The sequence below is a fragment of the Phodopus roborovskii genome, unplaced genomic scaffold (assembly GCF_943737965.1).
Source record: "Phodopus roborovskii unplaced genomic scaffold, PHOROB, whole genome shotgun sequence".
NCBI classification, from domain to species: domain Eukaryota; kingdom Metazoa; phylum Chordata; class Mammalia; order Rodentia; family Cricetidae; genus Phodopus; species Phodopus roborovskii.
In genome coordinates this window covers 9,823,526-9,832,889 of record NW_026126410.1, presented here as the reverse complement: position 1 = coordinate 9,832,889, position 9,364 = coordinate 9,823,526, and the positions used below count along the sequence as shown (strand labels likewise).

The following is a 9,364-nucleotide window of genomic DNA, read 5'->3' as shown; positions in this document are numbered from 1 at the left end:
AAAAAAAAAAGAAGAGGGAAAAAAAAGAAAAAAAAAAAAAGAAAAATCAAGTTGGCATTGACTGAGAAGCTTCTCTGCTAGCTAGGCTTTTATGGTACTCGAAGATACTATGCAGGTTGGGGGTGGGAGTCATTACCCTTTAAGCTATAACAATTACCTCTATAGCAAGGTAAGTCTATGGGTACAATAGTGATACAAATGTTCTCGTGGCAACCAACTACTTTCTGATTGGATTTAAAGTCTAGAAAGAAATACATGCTTAATTAATAACTCCATTTCCTACCCTAAGGAGGGTAGACTCACTACTATTGTTTTACTCAATGAAAATAGTGTCAAATTGTCTTCTAAACTTGTATCTCTACCATTCAGGCATTTTAACCAGCGAGGCAGCATAGCCAGATCTTAAATTTCTATCTCAGACCTCACTGGAGAGGTTTCTTTGTGCAGTGTAATGCAGAAATTTCCAACTGTTCAAGGTGCAGAGAATAAGAATCTGAGGAATGTTCAGCCATTGATAGGACATTTGTACCACTTTCCCTTCCTCCAGTGCCCAGAGACCATCACAGAACATGTAGAAGAAAGATGTTATGAGACAGACCTCTGGAAGGAATGGAATCAAAGAAATAGCATTTTCTGGATCTATCAGGGTTACAGTACTCATGAACTCACAGCAACTGTGGTTACCTGCACAAGATCAAACTGGCTAACATTCCAGCATGGAGTTGGAAAAGGATGATTAGCCCCTACTCCTAGTGGAGGAACTTTGGATAGTTGCTAGCTGCCAGGGGAGGGAGAGTCAGTGTTCTTTAAGGGCATAGGACCTGATATGTCAACCATTCACCCATAGATTCATTGCTCCATACCCATGAGTATGTGGGCAACACAAATTGGACTAAGTAGGTTATTAAGTAAGAAGAAAGAAGACATGAAGTTGGGGGTAGCTAGATCTGTGAGGAGCTGAGTGGGGATTAGGTGGGGGAATATGATAAAACACACTGTATGTATGTATGAGATTCTCAAAGAATTAAAAAATATCATATACTTTCAATTTTTTAAAAAGAAGGGCCTTTTGGGAAGATGATTAAACCATGGCAGTAGAGCCCTTGTGACTGGGATTACTGAAAGACCCAGAGAGGCAGCTTGCTCTTTCTACTGAATAAGGACTCACAGAGAAGGTATCATTTTAGTAAGGATGGATTCTCACCAGATACTGGATCTGCAAGTGCCTTTCCATCTTCCCAGATGCCTGAGAAGTAAGAAATGGATTTATGCTGTATAAAAAAAATACCAAATCTTGGGCATTTTGTTATAGTTTCCAGACAGGGAAAATTAAAGTTTTATTTACTCATCGTGGAGCTTCTGTGTTCTTATATTCATTGTTTTAATAATACATCATCTACCAGAACTTTCCCTACACCTACTGTCTGATGATTAGCCAGTCTCTATCCATCTAAAAAACTTTGATATATATGATGACACTCTTAAATATGCCATTAGTTTGTTAAGACCAGAAATTACGTTTAGTCTGTCCTCAGCTATGTCCTACCATGTAATCAAAAATATTCTTTGAGGCATTAGAATAGATTTTTATATCTTAATCAATGGCTATATTGGCATTAATACCATTCTTTACATCCAGGCAGGTAAGGTTTATAAGTGTATTTTCCTGAATGCAAGTATATTTCCATTGCTATTTTCCATCTCTTATTGTTATGGTGAGGAAAATTTAACCTTAGTAGATTCAGGATTCCTCTCTTCCCCAGAGTCTTTGGGATTTAATTGGTGCTAAGGTAAGAAGTGGCATTGTAGCCACTGTCACAGGTTTCAGGTTGTTGACCCAGTTCCTACTCATGTGACACCTCTTTGTCTCTATAATTTCAGAGAGATATTTCCTCTCTGTCAATCCAGACCTCTTTTTTAATTTTTTTTCTACAAGTTTGATTTCAAAATACAAGAGTACTCCATTTAACTGAAATTTCTGCAACAAAGATGCTCTACATTTTATTCCAAGTTCTGTTTATTCTCTCAGGACTTTACACCATTTATAGAGAAGTGGTGTGGAGGCTCTTCGGCTTCTGCTTGCATTCATATACTTCTTGCTCTTTGTGGTGAGCACAGATGCTTGTGAAACGTTTCTTCTCCTGTAGATACAAATGCAAAACCCCTACCCCAACGTAACACATATCCTGCTTTCCATTCTGAGGTCAGTACATCCTTGAAGTACACTGGCTGATTTAGTTCAGAAGTTTTTTTCTATTGTCCAGTGTCTTTCTGCAGCTGTTTTTCCTTTTTCATCAGCATTAAGAAAGTTTAATGTTAATAAAGCATTATGTAATCTGTGTTTGGGTGTTTTGGTTCCTCCTGCCTGTTTATGGAGCATTTCTTTTAAAGTACGATTGGATCTCTCAACCACTGCTTGTCCTGTAGGATTGTGTGGTATACCAGTTATGTGCTTTATCTTGTAATACTCAAAAAACTGTTTCAATTTGCTGGAGACATATGCTGGAGCATTGTCAGTTTTTATTTGTGCAGGTATGCCCATAATAGCCATTACCTCTAATAGGTGTGTGATAACAGAATCAGCCTTTTCAGAGCTCAGAGCAGTAGCCCATTGAAACCCTGAAAATGTATCTATAGTGTGATGCACATATTTAATTTTCCAAATTCTGCAAAATGAAACACATCCATTTGCCATATTTCATTCCTATTTATAACTTTAGGGTTACTGCCTGGTGGTAAAGGAGTTTGGTTATAGAATGAGCAAGTAGGACATTTCCTTACTATTTCCTTGGCTTGTTCCCAAGTGATAGAAAAATCCTTTTTTAAACCTTTGCTGTTCACGTGGTGTTTCTTACGAAACTCTGAGGCTTCTAGCACACTTCCTATCAATAAACGATCAATTTCATCATTGCCTTGTGCTAGAGGACCTGGCAGACCCGTATGGGATCTGATGTGTGTTATATATATAGGATGAGTCCTCTTTCTGATAGTATCTTGTAACTGTATAAACAATGAAGTTAATTCTGTATTGTCAGGAATAAATTCTGCAGTCTCAATGTGTAAAACGATTCTCTCTGCGTATTGAGAGTCAGTAACTATATTGAGGGGTTCTTTAAAATCCATAAGTACCATGAGAATGGCATACAATTCTGCCTTTTGTACAGAATTGTAAGGGCTTTGAACCACTTTGCTAATTTTTCCTGATTTATATCCTGCCTTACCTGATTTGTTTGCATCAATGTAGAATGTATGAACTCCAGAAATAGGTGATTTTCTTACAATGCGTGGAAGAATCCAAATCGTTTTCTTTATGAATTTGATTCTCTCAGTTTTGGGATAGTTGTTGCTAATTGTTCCCAAAAAGTTACTGCAAGGTCTCTGCCAATATTCTTTATCTTTCCATAAGGAAGAAATTTCCTCATTAGTTAATGGTACTATAATTTCTGCTGGGTCCCTTCCTATTAGCTGATGAAGTCTTAATTTACCTTTTATAATCAAGTCAGAGATCTTTTCTATATATGTTTTTAGTTTTTTATTCTGTTTATGTGGTATGAATATCCATTCTAATATGATATCTTCTCTCTGCATCAAAATCCCTGAAGGATATTCTCTAGATGGTAATATAACCAGAATACAGTCTAGGTTTGGATCCACACGGTCCACATGTGCTTCTAGTATCCTCTTTTCTACCCATTCTAATTCCTTCTCAGCTTCAGCTGATAGTATTCGTGGACTATTCAAGTCCTTATCTCCTTTTAGGGCCATTTTCAAGTTTTTCAAATCATGCCCTTCTACTCCAATTATGGTTTGCAGTTGAGAAATCTCTCCTAGTAATTTTTGAAGATCAGTAAGAGTCTGGTAGCGATCTCTTCTGATATGTACTTTTTGTGGTCTAATTTTCTGTAGACCTATTTTATATCCTAAGTAGTTGATAGACTCTCCTTTTTGTATTTTTTTCAGGTGCAATTTGTAATCCCCAGCGAGGTAAAACTTCCTTTACTTTCTCAAACATTTTTTCTGGTATTTCTCCTTTAGAGTCAGCTACATATCATCCATGTAATGATAGATTATGGATTGTGGAAACTGTTTACGAATTATTTCTAATGGTTTTTGTACAAAATATTGGCACAGGGTGGGGCTATTTAGCATTCCCTGTGGCAAAACCTTCCATTGATATCTCTTCACCGGTTGAGAATTATTATAATTAGGTACCGTTAAGGCAAATTTCTCTTTGTCTTGTTCTTGTAAAGGTATAGTGAAGAAGCAATCCTTTAAATCAATAACTATAATAGGCCATTCTTTGGGTATCAAAGAAGGCAAGGGCATTCCAGGCTGTAGAGAGCCCATTGGCTGGATAACTTTATTGATGGCTCTCAGGTCTGTAAGCATTCTCCATTTCCAGATTTCTTTTTGATCACAAATGCAGGAGAATTCCAAGGGCAGGTTGATTCCTCAATATGTCCAGCATTTAGCTGTTCCTGAACCAGGCTTTCTAAAGCTTCTAACTTCTCAGAGGTCATAGGCCATTGTCCTACCCAGACAAGGTTCCTCTGTTAGCCATTTTAAAGGTAGGGCTTTTGGTTCCTCTGTTTGTTCAGCATTTGTATTTTGTTTTTGTACTGCCTGGATATTTGGTCTCTGTCTTGTATAGTACTTAACAGTATTCTTTCCACAATCATGAGGTCGTCTATGGTTCCTATCTAATACTGGAGGAATGTTAATCTGTATATTCCATTGCTGTAATAGATCACGACCCCATAAATTTATCACTACATCAGCCACATATGGTCTCAATCTCCCTCTCTGTCCTTCTGGTCCTATACATTCAATCCATCTCATGCTTTGTTTTACCTGAGACAGGGTTCCAATCCCTAAGAATTGAACATTTACCTCATGCAGGGGCCATCTTTGAGGCCAAGATTTATTAGACATGATAGTTATATCAGCCCCAGTGTCCAGGATACCCTCAAACAGTCTATTATTCATCTTAACTATCAATCTAGGCCTATGACTATTTATAGCGGTTTGCCAAAATATACGTTTTTTATTTCCTTCTGTCATGTTTGATTCAACTTCCATCACTAGTTTGTCATCCAGAGCAGTATGAGTTTTTATAATAGGCAAAAAATTTTCTAATTGTCCTGTGGGAGATTGTCTTCCTCTGTGACTGGGAATGTTCGAACCACCTGTGACGTGGGGGCCTTCGAGAGGCCCCCCAAGGAGTTTCCCGATGGTAAAGGGTTTCCTTGCTTGTCTCTGATGGATCTACACTCATTTGTCCAGTGTCTGCCTTTGCCACACCTTCTACATAACCCAGGAGGCTGAGGCCTTCTGTTTGATTCATTCTTGGGGGTGTTATTTCTAGGGAAGCTTTGCCTACAATTTCTTTTTAGATGTCCTATCTTACCACAGTTATAACATCTGACATGTTGATATCTCTTCAAACCTTTGGGGATGGCTTCTCCTACCCAAGCTTCTAAGTCACCATAGTAAGGAACTCTGTTATCTTGATATCTTCTCTGACCTTTAGATATGGCTTCTCCTATCCATGCTTCAGTCTTATTGTCATTATACTCAATGTTGCCTGTATATAGGACCCATTCATCCAAGGGTGCTGATCGCATTTTTAAAGGCCAAAGCACCTGTTTGCATTGAGGATTCGCATTCGCATAAGCTAAAGATTCTATGAGTATTCGCCTAGCATCTATTTCTGCTATCTCTAATTGTACTGCCCTAGATAATCTTTCTAGAAAGATACTAAAACGTTCTCTAGGTCCTTGCTTTATCTTGGTATAGGGTTCTATCCTCTCTCCTAATTCATGAACCTTATCCCAAGCATTCAAAGCTGCTGTACTGCATAGAAACAAGATGTGTTCATCATAGGCAGCTTGGGTTTCTGGGTCAGCATAGAGACTCTCACCAAGAATTTTGTCTTTGGGAGCTTTATAACCTTTCTTTAAGCCCTGAAGTTCAAGAGCTTTTGCTTCCTCTCTCCATAAAGCCCTCCATTCTAATTGAGAGGAGCTTTCAAGGACAGCTGATATTAATTGATCCCAATCCTTAGGGGTTACCTTGTTATTCCATGCCCATGATTCTACTAATTGCTTCACATAAGGTGAGTGCATGCCATAAGAGACTACTGCTTCCTTTATACCTTTTAAATCTTTCATACGTATTGGTTCCCACTGATATGCAACGACACCTTTTGGATGTTTCTTCTTGCTGGCTTTTCATGAATAGATACAGGGAAAGCTCCCCTGACCCTAAATGGTGTGGAAAATTTTAAATCTTTTTCATGCCCTGTTACCTGTAGTTCTTCTTCTGATGTATCAGACTGAAGGTCTTCTAAAGCCTGAAATCTATTCACCATTGTTTCTTTGAGTGTCTGAACTTCTTGAATCAAATAACTTTCTAGAGACTTCATTGCATCAGTTAGTTTCTTACTTTCTCCAACTACAAATGATTCCATGTTTTTAATCTTATCATCCTTAGATATTATCTGAATGGCGTGTAAACTGCCTTCCAGAAACAATGTTCTATCTGCTAGCTTGCCATTATCCTCAGACATGGAAGAGATTCTGTCATCTAGTCTTTCTATCTGATGTTCCAGTTTTTTAAACTTATTAGTAGCTTCCTCCGACCAGGAGCGAGCTGTTTCTGCTAGTTTGTTAATGCATTGCATTGTTTCTGTTCTGGTTATTGAGGTATCTGACATGAAACAAATTATACCTTTCAGCTCGCCAACGCCATCTTCAATATCCTGAACCTTTCTTTCTATACTTTCTATGCTTTGAATTCTATCATTTTCAATGTTTCAAATCTTTGTCTCTATGCTTTGAATTCTATCATTTTCAATGTTTTGAATCCTTGTTACTAAGTCTCCTATGGTTTGTACAAGTTCCTTATTGTTTGCTGTAATCTCAAACCATTTCTTTAAGAATATCATGTTAATGATGAAACCCATTGCTATTACAAAATAAAAGTATATATTGGTCCAGTCATAAGTTTCTTCTGCTAAAATCCCTTCTACATATGAAGTAAAATAATTCCTAAAGTTCTCCATAGTAAAATTATCTGCCATAGTTATGGAACAATTTATCTCAGATTTTATATCAGCTTAAATTGCAAAGGATGTTACAATTACCGTAGGTGTAATTCTGCTGTCCTGGAACTTTTAGTTGTATATCTCAGCTTGTGGTAGCTACGCCTGGAGGTGTGTCACCAAATAGCGCCTAGCCGCCGAGGCCCGACTTATTCCGGTTCTGCCTAGAAGTGTGCTGCCAAATATTGTCTGGCAGCAGACGATCCTTCTGATTCCGGCCCCTGTAGAATAGCTCTTAACAAACTATGACAAGCAGAATTTTGTTAAAAGGGGACTTTTGGAGTTACTTGTAACACAAGACGAAACGCGTGCAAGCCGGGCGGGTGCCGCCGAGCGGCTCTGCGCAAATGCAAAGTCCCGTGCGGAAATGGGCAATTAGCAGCAAAGATCTCCATTGCAGTAAGGAAGAGGCAAATGTCCCAAAGCTGTGGTGAGTTCACTTGGTTAAACCCTGCCCGTTGGGGAAGGTGGGGGAGGTGGGGCGGCTTCTGCCGCCTGGGGGCGAAACCCAGGTAAATCCGCTTCTGACACCAGATACCGTGGTAAATAAGGATCAGGATAAACAAATAGGCCGAATAGATGTTTATTCAGGGAGAAATAACTTACAACCTAGACAGATGAACACCAGGAAATTCAACCCGATCCTCTCCTGTCCGAGTCACGCCAGAAAGAGAGCACCTTTCCTGGCCCCCTCCGACCTCCTTCCACAGGTCACTTCCGCCCATGGCTCCATCCCCCAATGGGCGTCGTCAGTGCCACAGAAGGACTATCTCACTACAAGATGGTGAGAGTAAGGAGAGAGAGAAAGAAAAACCTCCCTAGAGGAAGAAAACTCATGGTTTGTAAAAAATCACCATGGTCTTGGAGACTTGTGTTCTATCATAAATGCACAAATTAATTCTCTATAAAAATGTATTCCTTCATAATACAGAATATCTAAAATGTTTTCAGCTGGAACTATATGAATTGTAAAAAAAATGGTATGTGCAGAAATATGCATCATCTTGCATTTTCTTTTTCTTTTTCTTCCTTTCTTTCTTTTCTTTTCTTTTTTTTTTTTTTTTTTTTTTTTTAAGAAAAACCCTTTACAGTCCAGGTCTTTATTTATTTTTGTACATTAGGCCATGAATTCATATGGGATGGGTTCCAGCAGCTCAGGCTCCTTTCCGTTTGTCCTCACAAAGTGTGCTTCTCTGGGTGGAGCAGGCTGGTGCTTGAGCTGAACCCAGGTGCCCTTCTCCTTGGCTTCCTTTTTCTTCTGGTCGGTTCTCCTTCACCTGCTTCAGGAAGCTGTCTCTGCTCTTAGAGTGCTTGATGTGCTCAATGCACATGTTAATCCTCTTGGTGAGAATCTTGCCCTTAACTTGCTTGTTTACAATGATGCCCACGGCATGCTGAGTGACATTGTAGACTCTTCCTGTCTTGCCATGGTAACACTTGTGGGGCATTCCTTTTTGAACAGTGCCCATTCCCTTGATGTCTACAATATCACCCTTCTTGTAGATTCGCATATACGTGGCCAAAGGAGCAACCCCATGCTTCCTAAAGGCCTAGAGAACATGTAGCGAGTGCCCCTCCTCTTTCCCTTGGTGTTTGTCATTTTGGCGAGTTACTGGAAGATGGCTGCCACGGCCAAAAGCTCATCTTGCATTTTCTATCCTTAGGTACCTTCAGTGCTGAACAGCGATGCTAAAGTGTAAGCCAAATAAACGCTTTCCTCCCAACTTGCTTTTTGGTCGTAGTGTTTCATTGCAGCAATAGAAAACCTAACTAAGAGAGTGTCCACCAGTTGTTTCCTCTTGGTTGTGTACTTTCTAATCTGACCGAGCATTATAATTTTGTAAGGTTTCTTAGGCCAGAAATTTCCATTCAGTAAACTCTCAACTTTTATCAGAAGATTGCAGTGGTAGGGAGTGCCTTTGACTTCTTGCTAAGAATTTAAATGGAGTGAAGGTCCTTTCCTTCAATTAGTGGATAGAAGCCATCTGAGGTAGTCTGTGGGAAACATTGTAGATTTCATTTGGATAGCAATGAAACCAAGTAGAGACTTTTTCAGCAAGACTTGAACAAGATTGGCAAGCTTCAAACCTCTAAGATAAGTAGCCTGTACACAATAGGCTAAGGTTTTGAAAAGTTTACAACATGTATCTAAAAGGATCTGGACATGTGTTAGGAAGAGTATTTCCAGTGTAAGCTAGTCATATAGTGACTCAGAAACAATGTACCAGCTTGAGCAAGTAATTGAAACAAACCTGTATGCAA

At 39.1% G+C, this 9,364-nt stretch overlaps 1 pseudogene; it reads right to left on the bottom strand.

Annotated features, from left to right (window-relative positions):
- Positions 1 to 8,181: 8,181 nt before the first annotated feature.
- On the bottom strand, positions 8,182 to 8,735 carry LOC127220577 (60S ribosomal protein L21-like; annotated as a pseudogene).
- Positions 8,736 to 9,364: the final 629 nt, after the last annotated feature.